Raw genomic sequence first — 15,755 nt, 5'->3', positions numbered from 1 at the left:
TTGCGCCATAGTAACAGTCGCGATGTGGCAAGTAATCTGTATGAGGAAGTATCAAACTGGGAATCTCCTTTTGAGGGGCAGCTGTTGTCAAAATAATCCTTACGACCAACACGTCACTCCATACATTTACAGTGCGATCGCACGAAAATGCGCACGAACACACGACCCCGAAAGCCTGCACATATTTTCCAAAGCCCCTGACTTGAAGGACACCCATGAATCAACCTCCCTGGCGGAATATATTTATAAACGTACCAAGTAAATACATTATAAATAACGAATATTTAGCCTCTTTAGTATTTTTGGACATATTCTATGGATTATACACATGGAAAAACGTATCGCAACACTCCATATTTTCCATAGTATCAAAGTTTCATAATTTCGAAGGAACTTGGAAAACCTCAATTTAACTTAAATTGAACCTCGAGGAATATTTAGATAGCGCCAACAGCACGTACACAATGTAACTTGGCATTGATCCATGAAGACTGACCATGAGTTCAGAGGATGGTCATCAAAATGTGGTACAACAACCCTATCTAGGATCTCAGTGATGTACCGTTGTCCTTTCAGACTTTGTCAGATGAACGGATGAAGTCTTGCGATGCGACCCGTGAAGGTCCGAGATAGAATTGATCTTCAGTAATCAATAAGAGGTTACTAACTGGATCGGGTGGTCAGGCTCGCTGACTTGGTTGACACATGTCATCGTATCCCAAATGCGTAGATCGATGTTCATGCTGTTGATCCCTGGATTGTCTGGTCCAGACTCGATTATTTACAGACCGCCACCATATAGCTGGGATATTGCTGAGTGCGGCGTAAAATTAAACTCACTCACTCTTGTGTTGCTGAGAAGGACTGTATCCTCCCTTTTCACACGTTTTCACTTGTGGTCGTACTTAACTTCATTATAGTGCTTATATTGTCTGGCCAATCTGAAATTGTATCCATTTAAAACTTGATAAATTATGATATGGTAACACATCTTCAGGAAAACAGCCACTTTAAGCTAACCGTATATGCACTTGATACATGAGTAACCATAAATTTGGTTTTCATGGCACCAATCAACCATTTTGCAAATCATGGCATGGGTCATTGACAAGTACACAACACCTGTCAATAGCAGGTAGGGGATCCACAAGATGAAATGACATACTGAAAACTTCGATCCATGCTTACAATAAGCTTAGATATTTAAACCAAATTTGACCCCACATCATAGTTTTCTGTTGAATCAATGATTCGATCCTTAGCAAAGTATGAATAGTATATTTGCTTTACGACGGATACCTGTATTGCGCATGATGCTCACCTTTGATCGTATATGACGGCGGTCTGTAAATAACTGAATATGTACCAGACAATACAATGATCACCAAGTGATGTATGTCTTTGCACTGAATTACTGATCTGAGTTTCCACGTTTGTTTTTGACAATGTCAGTGTGAATTGTCTCACCCAATGAATCCTTCGTGTCATTGTCAAGGCGGTGGGGTAGTGGGTAAGGCCTTCGCTCGTCACGCCGAAAAGCCGGGTTCAATGCCCCATATGGATGCAACGCGTGGAGCCCGTCTCTGGTGACCCCCGCCATGACGTTGCTGGAATGTTGCTGAAAACGGCGTGAAAACATACTCACTCACTCCAGTATGTCCAAAACCTTGTAAGCGCTCGTAAAATATATCGAACTTGTCTGCACTCACAGATGAACACGCTCGTGAAGAGATTCCTTTTGTGTACACGGAGGCGTTCTGTTCTTTAGACAAGATATATGTAGAGATTGTAACATGAGAGTGTGTGTCATGAGAGCTGGAGCTGTAATTATTGACTTCAGTCTCGCGTTTTGTAATGTCAGTATGATAAGTTCTTTGAGAGGCATTTTAGAAGTTGTGAAGATGAAGGAAAACTAAGTTCTATGGATAGTCAACTTCTTTATTGCAATGAGTGCGATGTTTTGGTGTAGGTACTAACACCGTTATCAAGCAAGTGATACAACAACTGAAACAAGGAGAATATATACATTGCTGCATAGTGAGTATATACAATTAACAAGGTTGATGTACATTGGATATTTGAGTAGTGATTTCAGCAGAGGAGGTTGATGAACAGAGTGATTGATTGTGGTTAGAGTTGAGTTTATACAATTGATGAGTTTGACCTACAATGGGATGATGATAAGTAAGTAGGTTGAAGTACACAAGTTGTGATTGCAAGCACAAACGGGAGCGTGGAAGCCATATGGACAGAGGAGGTATGAAAGGATTACTGGTGGTGGTCTTTGATTAGGTGGTGATAGGCCGAGGAGATGAAATAACCTTGATCACGATTCATGGTGGGGTTGTGGCGGTTGGATGTTTATGGCTTCAAGGAGTTTCCTAATCTTGTAGTCTTCTCGGTTCATTTCCAGGATATCGATGTTGTTCCATAGGATAGCATGGTCAGGGTTGGCTTGGGTGTGGTCGGCTATGGCGGATTTGGAGTCGTTTTCTGGACTGACGCTTTGTGTTCTATAATTCGTAGTGGGAGCGGGCGGGATGTTTGACCAATATAGAAGTCTCCACATTCACAACGGATCTGGTAGACTACTCCCGAGAGGTCATCTTTTGTTGTTGACGGTGGTTTGCCTGTGGCCTGGAGGAGGTTCTGGATGGACTTGCCTTTCTGGAACAGGACGTCTATGCCTGCTTGCTGCTGAAGGAGTCGTCTTATCTGGTGGCTGACTGCTGGGACATACGGGATACTTATTACAAAAAGGTGCTGATTGCCGGCTGGGAGGTTTATCTCTTGGGTTGAGGGTGGTTGTGATGACAGACAGACAGACAGATTTTATTGACGCAAGCCACATGGGCCTCTGGCCATAAATACAATACAGTATAGGTAATATTTATGTTGGATGGTGAGGATGACATTATTAATAAGTTAAAAGTTGTTTCTTAAACGGAATGCTTGATTGAATGATTGATTGAAACATATTTTATTCAATTAAGAAACGGATTGGGCACAAGTTATCCAACTTAAATAACGGAGTGCTTCATACACATATCTGCCTAGAAAGCGTTGAGTGTTAATATTTTCTGATGATAATAACTGTACACATTTATAAACTGAATAATTTTTACAATAATATTTCTTTACATGAACAGATCTTAGGTGAGTGTACGATGGACACTTGAGTAAAAAGTGAAATTCGTCTTCTATGTCATTAAGATTACAGTTAGTACAAATTCTTTCATCCCGTGGGATTTTATTGCTACCATGTCTACCAGTTTCAATTAATAATGTCACAGTATGAGATGACAATCTTAATTTACATAATGCAGACCTGTGGTACAATTTAAAACATTGACTAAATACATTTCAAAGCCAAATTTTACCTTAAATTGTTTGAATAACATATAAGTAGTAGATGTCCTCATCTCCTGGTACCAATACGAAATGAATTCATCTTGCAGTCGTTGTTTTAATAAAGACATGAAAACTGGAACATTTACCTCAAAGGGAGACAACCATGCATAATAAAAACCGTTGCTCATTAAGATATCTTTTACTTTAGAATACCAGCCAGATCTTTCATCTAAAATAGAATACACTATACATGGCATTGTTGACTAACTTCTAGGGGTACTGGTTATAATGGACGAAGACATGGCGGAGGTGGTTTAGTTCGGTTTCTAGGGCTTCTGTTGTCGGGCAGATGTTCTTGGCTCTTCGGGTGAGGGTGGATATGATGCCTTTCTTAACCTGTAGAGGGTGGTTGGAGGTAAAGTGAAGGTATTGGTCGGTATGGGTAGGTTTCCTGTAGACAGTAGTGGAGGGCTTGTTGTCTTCTTTCTTTACTAGAACGTCGAGGAGAGGAAGCTTGTTGTCAGATCCTTCTTCCATGGTGAACTGCATACGGAGATGTTGGGAATTCAGGTGGTTGAGGAGGTGTTCAGGATTGTCGTTGGGGTTGAGAACTACAAACCTTGTTAATTGTATATACTCACTATATATTGTATATATTCTCCTTGTTTCAAATTGTTGTATCACTTGCTTGATAACGGTGTTAGTACCTACACCGACACGTCGCACCCATTGCAATAAAGAAGTTGACTATCCATACAACTTAGTTTTCCTTCAACAGTATGATACATGATATATGTTGTAACAATGTCATTATCCACTGCCAATATACAGCTGTTGAGAAGAAGCTGTCATTTAACCGCAGTCCGTTACGCAAGCAAGCAGCGTAGCGCAGGGAAGCTTGCGACCTTTCGCTGAACAACGTGCCCCAGGTTGCGCTGTATGATGTAAAAGTCACGTGAACAAAAAAGGTTCCAGTGTAGAGTCCACCCAGTTGTGTTTGTTTGTTTGTTGTCTGTTGCGCTCAGCAATATTCGAGCTATATGGCGGCGGTCTGTTAATAATAGATTCTGGACCAGACAATCCAGTGATCAACAGCATGAGCATCGATCTACGCAAATCGAATACGATGGCATGTGTCAACCAACTAAACGATTCCACCAGTCGCCTATTACAAGCATGGTTTGCTGAGAACCAGGATCTTCACGAGTGAGTCCATCCAGTGATGATGGAGATTACTATTTCCAGTACAACGCCCCCCACCCCATGCCGATTATCAAATGGCTGGTCCCATGTCAGGCGTTGCACGGATTGCAGTTAATGTGAGTCTTGATAAAACACTGCGAATACACAATGCTACAGCGACCTAACCTACTCAGCCAGCGAGGCTTCCACAAAAAGTTGTTTGATAACTGGTAGTCTAAATTGCTTACTTTTTTCCATAAGTGTACATTGCCAACAGCTTTGAATACGCAATGCCTTGTAGAAAGTGGTAAAATGTACATAATCAGGGCTCCAGATAAGGGCCGTATCGGCGTATGTACGGATAAAAAAAAATGCACGATACGGTAGGAAATAATTTAGAAAACGTAGCAGATACGCACCACAGCAATGGTGTACGGTCTTAGAATCATTTACAGACGTATTTATCGGAAAAAAGTATTGTTTTATTGTTTATTGACCTGTTTACACAAGAGTAGCAATGTTGTGGTGCATATATGAAACGAAACACAAGATTACTGATAGTCCATTAGCTTCCATTCAGTACTCTAAACGTACACTTAAGGTTTTCCAGTACTCAATATTGAACAAATAAGGAGTACGTACTCCTGATGTTGAAAAAATTATAATAATATTTTGGATAACTGACAAAGTGTAACCCTAAATATTAACGTACTGTGATAAAACACATTTCAATTCAAAGCAAGTGTTTTAGGTGTTCATACATGTGTTCTTACTGTATGACGTATAGTATTTCTGTCATTAAAGAAGCGGAGGCTTGCCACGAAAGCATGTCTGATTACTTCGATATACATTTTTAAGTAAACGTCAGATTTCGCAAATACGTCAAAATAATAACTAACAAATCTTGGTTTACAAAACCATCACTCCAGAACGAATCAGTTGTATCCATCAGCGTTTTGGTTGATTTTTTGTGAAACCTCCCAAATTTTGCACCCCAGAGTCGAGTCTCCCTTTAATTAACATGCCGATTAACGCTATTGTAACATGAGGTCTACATTACTATACACAGAGAACTTAGAGAGAACCAATCACACAACCTATCTCCTCTATGCCATAAAATATCCCTTCCTGTTTACAGCCTAGGCAAGATGAATATAGTCTGTGTGTAATAGATCTGCAACAACAGCCGTTCTTGGCGCCACCAACATGTATTTTACACAAGCACGGCATCAAGATGAAACCCCATCTTGTGCACGGGAGGTCTCGCTTTGTATGGTATGAGCATCCAATATGAATGATGTGCGTTTTTAATTTGAAACAAATGGAGGACTGTCAGTCGCTATCAGTGTATGAGTCGCTCCTGGGTGAAACGGTTACTTCTGTGTTGCTAATTGTTTTTCTTTCAATAATCTTTTTAAGATTCACTCAAGCGTCGAAAGGTGGTTAAGTCCCCCGTAGTATCACCATAAAGATGTTGGAAGTATTGCTTGTCTATACCTTACCGAGCACGCAGCATTGATTTGATGAAAGGGGGATTTGTTAGAATCGGAGTCTGCACACAGTGTGCAGTGTGTACGAGTTGTGTGTGTGTGTGTGTGTGTGTGTGTGTGTGTGAGAGAGAGAGAGAGAGAGAGAGAGAGAGAGAGAGAGAGAGAGAGATAGTGCGTGAGTGGATAAATGCGTAAGCAAAAGGTAAGTGGATGAATCCGTGAGTGACTTCATTGTACCTGAATGAGTGGATGGGTGAGTGAGTGGATGGATGCGTTGGTGAGTGGGCGTGTACGTGAGTACGTAGACGGGTGAGAGGATGGATGCGAGAGAGAGTGGATGGGTGTAAGAGAGAGCGGATGGATGCAAGAGAGAGTGGATGGGTGAGTGAGTGGATGGATGCGTTGGTGAGTGGGCGTGTAAGTGAGTGCGTAGACGGGTGAGTGGATGGATGCGAGAGAGAGTGGATGGGTGTAAGAGAGAGTGGATAGATGCAAGAGAGAGTGGATGGGTGAGTGAGTGCATGAATGCGTTGGTGAGTGGGCGTGTAAGTGAGTGCGTAGATGGGTGAGTGGATGGATGCAAGAGAGAGTGGATGCATGCAAGAGTGAGTTGATGGATGAAAGAGTGAGTGGACAGGTGAGAGTGTGAGTGGATGGGGGTACGTGAGTACGTGGACGGGTGAGTGAGTGCGTGGACTGGTGAGTGAGTGGATGCATACATGAGTTCACAGTGCGTAATTAAGTTAGTAGGTGGATGTTGAGTTAGTGAGTTGGTGGGTATCTAACTGGATGGGTACGTGCTCGAGTGAATGGGTTAGTGAGTGAGGTACATGTAGTAGTGACCATCACTGCCCTACGTAATCCGTATTTCAACAACGTCCTGTGACCCAAGTCAGACCCATGGCCACGTCACTCCGGTGTGTCTAGTCGCAACAACCTTCATTTGACATTCATCCAGATAAATGTTTGTAAGATAAACGTGTAGCTGATGCCCACACAGAGCTGTGTTTGTGATGGAACTGAAGATACCACGGGGAATAAAGACAGAGTCTACTAAATTAAACCAGGTTTAGATAACCGGAATTGACGATACCGATTGTCCCAATGGGAAGCCCAAGTCGCAGGAAATATCAGCTGAACAGAAACTAGGCTGAACGTAGAACATATACCTCACCATGCATCGCTCTATTCCGACCAGGTACATGTATGTGTAGGTGAGGTGAAACTGGGCGTAACGTCTTGTCAAACAGTAACAACGCGGAGAGCTCTATGGATATACAATTCTTTAAGATAATATGAGCGACGTTTTGGTGTAGCTGCAAACACCGTTATCAACCTAGACTGTCTCACAGTCCCTGAACCACATTATTTTCCCTACCGCCTAGCCCTCCCTGCAGTGCTAAAGCCCTAAATGAAAGAAGTCTAGATTTCCTCAGGTTCAGGAATCTCTGGTCTTCATGGGGCTCCTTTTCAATTTAAATGGTTTTGTTACTATCAAAATTATATATATTTAGATACTAAGCGTTGAAACACCGAAACGTCGCTCATATTATATCAGTGAAGTTGTATATCCATAGAACTCTCCTTGTTGTTCATCACACCAACTTCTAAATGCCACTCAGAGATTACCTCACTATTGCTGTAACTACCGACCTCCCATTCAGGATAACGCTCTATTCGCTTGACCTTTGAGTCTGTCAACCGGCGGTGGGGTAGCCAAGTGGTTAAAGCGTTGGCTCGTCGCGCCAAAGTCCCGGGTTCGATTCTCCACCTGGGTACAATGTGTGAAGCCCATTTCTGGTCCCCCGCCCTGATATTGTTTGAGTATTGCTAAAAGCGGCGTTAAACCTCACACACTCACTCACTCACTCTACTTCGTACAATATGTTGGTCCACTGGAGATTATGAACATCTTCTACATCACTCACTCACTCACTCACTCACTCACTCACTCACTCACTCACTCACTCACTCACTCACTCACTCACTTCACTCTCACTCACTCTACTTCGTACAATATGTTGGTCCACTGGAGATTTTGAACATCTTCTACATCACTCACTCCACTCACTCACTCACTCACTCACTCACTCACTCACTCACTCTACTTCGTACAATATGTTGGTTCACTGGAGATTATGAACATCTTCTACATCACTCACTCACTCACTCACCTCACTCACTCACTCACTCACTCACTCACTCACTCACTCACTCACCCACTCACTCACTCCTCACCTCCACCTCCTCACTCACTCACTCACTCACTCACTCACTCACTCACTCACTCCACTCACTCACTCACTCACTCACTCACTCTACTTCGTACAATATGTTGGTCCACTGGAGATTTTGAACATCTTCTACATCACTCACTCACTCACTCACTCACTCACTCACTCACTCACTCACTCACTCACTCACTCTACTTCGTACAATATGTTGGTCCACTCACTCATCTCTACATCACTCACTCACTCACTCACTCACTCACTCACTCCTCACTCTCACTCTCCTCCTCCACTCCTCACTCACTCACTCACTCACTACACTCACTCTACTCATTACAATATGTTGGTCCACAATATGTTGGTCCACTAGAGATTATGAACATCTTCACTCATCACTCACTCACTCACTCACTCACTCACTCACTCACTCACTCCTCACTCACTCTACTTCGTACAATATGTTGGTCCACTAGAGATTATGAACATCTTCTACATCACTCACTCACTCACTCACTCACTCACTCACTCACTCACTCACTCACTCTACTTCGTACAATATGTTGGTCCACTAGAGATTTTGAACATCTTCTACATCACTCACTCACTCACTCACTCACTCACTCACTCACTCACCCACCCACCCACTCATGTCTCGTGCATTGCATGGAGGAGTTGAAAGATGATGAAGGTATGTTCATAACAAGTCTCCCCCCACCCCCACCCCCAACACACACAAACTTACACTAAGTAACACCGTTCACCATTATGAGAAACATCAGGCCCACGTCGACGATGTCAAACCCACGGACACCACGTGGAAACAGCATGCTCTGTGTTGACAGCCAACCGTGTTACGAACATCATTAGATATACACAAACCGCTCGTTCTACCTGTCAATACCACCCCTGATGTTGACATGTGATGTAACGGTTATGTCATAATCATAATTGAAGCAAGGAGTAATTGCGTGACAACCAGGATTGCCTCGTCAAAACCGTGTCAGACTGCACGATGTACGTATTAGAAAGGAGGGGTAAAAGTGGGTTGGTGATGGCACGACAGGTGTATTTATTTATTTATTTATTTATTTATTTATTTATTTATTTATTTATTTATTTATTTATTTATTTATTTATTTATTTATTTATTTATTTATTTATTTATTTATTTATTTATTTATTTATTTATTATTATCATGTTTATATTTATTTATATATTGATTTATTTATTTTCATTTATTTATTTATTTATTTATAGATGATCAGCATTTATTTATTTATTTATTTATTTATTTATTTATTTAATCTGTGCATTTTAAGTATATTTGATTATATTCATTTATTTGATAGATGATCAGCTTTTCACAGTAATCTTTGCAGAGGGTTTTAAAAGGCAAAGCCTGAACGAATGCAGTACGTACACAAAAGGGACACGTTCCATTACAATACCATTCTCCAACCAGGAGTTCCTCACGCTCTACCAGTAACTGTCTTACGGGGCGGTGGGGTAGCCTAATGGTTAAAGCGTTGGCTCATCACGGGTTCGAATCCCCACATGGGTACAATGTGTGAAGCCCATTTCTGGAGTCCCCCGCCGTGATGTTGCTGGGATATTGCGGCGTAAAACCAAACTCAGTCAGTCAGTCAGCAGTAACTGTCTTACACAGACTTGATGAAAGGAATCGTCACATCGCACGTGGATACTCCCAGGATTACAAATACAGTCAAACACCTTTGTTTCGAGGTTTGATGTGTCGAGCTTAAGGTTGTCTCGAAGTAACTGGTACCTGCACGATAACTCGAAGTATATTGGTCCCTTCAACTTCGACACAAGGGTATCATTATTAACAACCTTCACAATAATTCAAAAATGGGTCATGAAATTCATAATTGTATGGATAAGACACGTGGAGAACTACTTTTGTTTGAGCCTGCCATGATGTCATCTGTTGGTAGCATCTGTCGTGTAGTGTTAAGGAAGAAACCCACACGTCGTTGTTACTTCCTTGTAAAAGGTGAGGTGAGATGAAATTGGGTTTAACGTCGTGCTTGAGAATATTTCGCTCATATGACGACGTACATGCGTGTGTATGTGTATGTGCGGCTGCTTGTACTAGCCCAGACTGAAGCTGGTTTTATAGTGCTAGCACACTGAGATACCATGCCGCAGTGAAGCATGAATACCCCACTCAGACACATTATACTGACTCTGAGCCGACCAGTCCTTGTTGTACCCATTAATGCCGAGCGCAAGGCAGGGACCAACAAGTACCATAGTTTAACGTCTTTTGGTATGACGCGGTCGGGAATCGAACCCGCGACCTTCCGCTCTCCGGGCGGACTCTCTAACCACTACACCACGGAGGCGGTCTCCTTGTAAAAGGATGAAGAGTATTAAGATATATCGTTAAAACACAAACGCCGCGGTCAGTCAAAAGTAGTTTGAACCAGCCTAATTGTAATGCTGTATTCTTAGAAAAAGGTTTTCCACGGGTCTAAGATCTCCCACTTTATTGGAGATCACTTTCAAATTAAAGGAGTGAGCAGTTTCAGGTCACCAGTGCGATGTATGAAAACACCATGTCGCATCTTGCCTGGAATTTAGCCATAGGCGGAACCTGAGTGTGTGTGTGCGTGTGTGTGCGTGCGTGCGTGCGTGCGTGCGTGCGTGCGTGCGTGCGTGCGTGCGTGCGTGTGTATGTGTGGGTGGAGTTGGTCGTGGTGGTGGTGTATATGTATTTGCAGGGTGCCCCCTCCCTTGGTCCTGAAAGTTTATTAAATTACCTTTGGAACTCTCGTGAAAACGGGTGAAAATGAACTCCTCTCAAAAAGCTGTATCATCCCCTGTTATCCGTCAGAACTGCTGATAACCCAGCTTCACACAGCTCTAAAAAAAATCTATAGAATCATAAATGTGCCCAATCAAATCGGCCCCGTTTATTTAAACCTTCGCCTGCAAAGAGCTAAGATTCGCGAGATCGAAGGCCGAAATTGCTTCCCTCCCAAATTCAGCATTGCAAATTGATAGCTTTGTGTCTTGCTAGGACAGCCGTATCAGATTTACATTAGAATTGCTTGATGAAGATAATCACTAAACAAACCAACATGCCCATCGTGGATACTGTCAAGGTTATTGTCCTAAGACGTTGTATTAGTGGAGCGCTTGTTTATCACGCCATGCCTTGAAGTGCATGTCGTTGCCGGGATCGTGTCAAAAGCTGCGTGACTATTTTTATCGATCGACGGGCAGTGCTTTGCTAATGAGGCGTCACCTTCAGCCGTAGCCTTCCAACCAACTGCTGGCGAATTGTGTAGCCTTTATGTATAAGAGTACCGTAATGTCTTAAACGTGTTACCGTTGGAAAATGTCTACAGCGTAGATCGAGAAAAGAATAATTTGAGAATGTACCCAAGCACGAAAGTAACAAATATCATCATGTCTAATTTTGTTAAGTCTAGGAACAGAATTTCTTATTTTTCTTTAATTGTTTAATTGTGATACAGACTCAATAAACAGCTTTAAAAAGACTTTCATATGTTTTCTGAAGCTTTTTTATAAACATAAATAAAAACGAACTATTCTGATATTTTGTGCCTTCTTATGCAAGGGGAGGTCGGGTAGCCTGGTGGTTAAAGCATTTGCTCGCCTCGCCGAAGACCCTGGTTTGATTCCCCACATTGGTACAATGTGTGCCCATTTCTGGTATCCACCGCCTTGATATTGCTGGGATATTTCTAAAAACGGCGTAAAACCTCACTCACTCACCCAGTCTTGTTCAGCTGGTGTCATATGAATTAAATATATACTGCATATTGGAAGAGATAGACAATTTGAGCGATGCTGGTGATGGCATCGATTACGTCCTGGACCATCACTATTGACGCACTGTGACGTAATTAAAATGTGTTGCCCAGCGGCGTTTAACAAAACTCACTCATTAACTCACTTAAAATTCATGGGAGAGATTGTGATTTTGCTCAAGTCGATATCCTCAGAGATGACTGGTAATCTATTTAGATCAAGGTCATTGCAAAATCGGATTAGGCAGTCAAAATTTCTTTGTTGTTCGAGATGAGCTCGCTACGATAAGTGAGTGAGGTAAAGGGACAGAACGTCAATGGTTCTGCGTGCATTAAATTCATTTACGAAATAATTCCCGACTTTTACGTCACATTTTTTGGACATGCCTTATTAAGCTCTGAAATCAACACGATAGAGATCCACACAGCGAAGAGTGAGTGAGTTTAGTTTAACGCCGCTTTTAGCAATATTCCAGCAATATCACGGCGAGGGACACCATAAATGGGCTTCGCACATTGTGCCCATGTAGGGAATCGAACCCGGGTCTTCGGCGTGACAAGCAAACGCCTTAACCACTAGGCTACCCCACCGGGCCGCCCCTTACAGCGAAGAAGACATCCCAAGAGCACGAATAATCTGGAACAACTTTTCATTTGAAGCAAACCGAAGAGAAAGCTTATGAGTGTGTTTTTCCAGCGCATTATCTACAAAGTACTGATTACCAGTTTGATTAGTTTAAGAAGCCAGTGTTTATCAAAGCCTGGGCTACAGCATAAATCTGCCTTGGTCTAATGAAGCCAATCTCCCCCTTACCCCGGCAAAGCTTCTCTGCCACATCGTCACATCAGTGAAACAGGGAATTTATTTGTTGGCCATTTTGCCATTTTGGACAAGTATACACATTTTGATAAATCTATGTCATGAAATGTTAAGGCTTATAAAATGTTACATAATCTAGATTTAAACGCAGGCGTGGAGCGAAATGGGTTAATTTGAGCTTGACATGTGAAAACTGTTCTATAGTATTGAAAACGTAGAGCGTTTTTAATGTAAATATTTCACAACTCTTATATACTCTCCCAAAAAAGAAACGCATATAGGAATTTCAACTGTATTTTTATGTTTATTTTGAAACATCTTGTAGGCTTTATGAGTCAATGAAATATAGCGATATTGCACACTGGGAATGCAGACTTATCCGTCTTTGGCACCAACTCGAGGAAAGTCAGTTTGAGTGTCACATGGAGACGTGTGGTGACGCTGAAGTCAATACCTCGTGTGACCACCGTGGGCATCCAGAACTGCACGGCATCGCCTCGGCATATATGATTTATCTTCAGTTAGATAAATGGTTTAAGAGCGTAACATGGTCATCTGACTGGGAGTTTCATTAGTCGTTGAACGTCAGATGATCACATATTTTGTTGGGCTGTGGGGAAACCTAGTGGTCTAAGCGTTCGCCGAAAACCCGGGTTCGATTTCCCACATGGGTATGATGTGTGAAGCCCATATCTGGTGTCTTCCGCCGTGATATTGCTTGGATATTGCTTAAAACGGCATAACAACTCACTCACTCACTTTATTTTGTTAGATGATTTACCAAAGCGCTCTACTGTCCATTACGTCATTTACCACGAAAAGTCAAACTGATTAATATTGCGTGAATCCGAATCCATTCTCAAGACAATCCCCACCCGTGAAGATCTTCAGTAACCCATGCTTCTCGTATGAGGCAACTAACGGGATCGGGTGGTCAGGCTCGCTGACTTGTTTGACATATGTCATCGGTTCCTAATTGCGTAGAGACCGCCTCCGTGGTGTAGTGGTTAGAGCGTCCGCCCGGAGAGCGGAAGGTCGCGGGTTCGATCCCCGGTCGCGTCATACCAAAAGACGTTAAACTATGGTACTTGTTGGTGTCTGTCTGGCGCTCGGCATTAATGGGTACAACAAGGACTGGTCGGCTCGGAGTCAGTATAATGTGTCTGAGTGGGGTATTCATACTTCACTGCGGCATGGTATCTCAGTGAGCTAGCACTATAAAACCAGCTTAAGTCTGGGCTAGGTACAAGCAGCCGCACATACACATACGCATGCACGTCGTCATATGAGCGAAATATATCTCAAGTACGACGCAAAACCCAATTTCACCTCACCTCACCTAATTGCGTAGATCGATGCTCATGCTGTTGATCACTGGATTGTCTGGTCCAGACTCGATTATTTACGGACCGCCGCCATATAGCTGGAATAATGCTGAGTGCGGCGTAAAACTCAACTCACTCACTCACCTAAATGACATTTGACCCAAGTCACCTCAGAGAAGCGGTATTTACTCACTCACCCTTTACTCCTGATCGCTATTGAAGGTTTATTCCCCTTCGACGTGATTTGACCCAGCTCGCGTGACAGATCAGTGCCATGCTCAGGAATATTGAAATATTTACTAATTACACCCATAATTGTCAATATTCATGTTCTGTCTGCCCCACATGGCTTAATTTTAATTCTTTTTCAAGTGACAGTTAATCAGCAGAAACCACATTAGCGACGTTTGAAGGACGAGAAAACTGAGCACGGAGAATTTCTTGATTAATACACTTAACGCACACTGAACGAATTGTATTGATTTTATTTAGCTCGTGGTATTTTTTAACGGATGTTTACGTGATGTATGGTATTGTCATGTCAACAGCGCCTTTGTAATCTGCAACAGAATCACCACAAAGCTTTGTTTTTCATGGAATCATTGATTGATTGATTGTTGTTTAACGCCGCACTCAGCAATATTCCAGCTACATGGCGGCGGTCTGTAAATAATCGAGTCTGGACCAGGCCATCCAGTGATCAACATAAGCATCGATCTAGGCAGTTGGGATACGATGACATGTGTCAACCAAGTCAGCGAGCCTGACCACCCTATCCCGTTAGTCGCCTCTTACGACAAGCATGGGTTGCTGAAGATCAATTCTAACCCAGATCTTCACGGATTTTTCATGGAATTAACGAGGCAATACCCTCCCGTACCCAATACTTTGAGTGAGTGAGTTGAGAATTACGCTGCATTTAGCAATATTCCAGTAGTATGACGTCGGGGGACATAAAATAGGCTTCACACACTGTACATATTTCGGAAATCGAACTCAGTGCTTATGGCCTGAGGAGTGAACGCTTTCACCATTACGATACGCCACCGCCCCAGATCCTTTCAGACTTGAGCGCGGCGTGGTAGCCTACTATAGTCTGTTTGCAGTGAAAACGTACCGAAGAATTTCACTTTAAACAAAAAAGTAAATTAAATAAAGTGAAATTAAGATTGCGAATCCTCATAATTGAACATTTAAATCTCAAACTTTTATTCAAATTAGGATAAAAGTTGTTTAACAAACGATCATAGATTCAAATCGCTATTACTGGTTTGTATTACAAGGGGGTACGCACAGTAGTTGGAACAGTGAAACAAATGCACGTGCGGTACGTGAAGAGCGTTAACTTATAACAAACCTTGTCGTTTTCGGTGTTTCATTTGATGTGTATACCCCCTTGTAATACAAACCAATAATAGCCATGTGAAACTATGATCGTTTGTTAAACATCTTTTATCCTAAGTCGAATAAAATTCTGACATTGAAATGTTCAATTGGCAAGGTAAAATCATGAGGATTCGCAGTCTTAATTTCACTTTATTTGTTTTACTTTTTG

At 42.2% G+C, this 15,755-nt stretch overlaps 1 long non-coding RNA gene across 1 annotated transcript; it reads right to left on the bottom strand.

The window, feature by feature from the left end:
- Nucleotides 1-1,152: 1,152 nt before the first annotated feature.
- On the bottom strand, nt 1,153-15,518 carry LOC124280102. Its single transcript, XR_006899579.1, has 4 exons — nt 15,507-15,518; nt 13,423-13,430; nt 5,599-5,606; nt 1,153-1,284 (listed from the first exon to the last, which is right to left on the bottom strand). It is a non-coding gene; the product is annotated as an uncharacterized LOC124280102 (long non-coding RNA).
- Nucleotides 15,519-15,755: the final 237 nt, after the last annotated feature.

This window comes from Haliotis rubra, unplaced genomic scaffold, assembly GCF_003918875.1.
Source record: "Haliotis rubra isolate DU_JTF1 unplaced genomic scaffold, ASM391887v1 Scf26, whole genome shotgun sequence".
NCBI lineage: Eukaryota > Metazoa > Mollusca > Gastropoda > Lepetellida > Haliotidae > Haliotis > Haliotis rubra.
The sequence above is the reverse complement of the archived record's forward strand: the minus strand, read 5'-3'. Positions and strand labels throughout refer to the sequence as shown.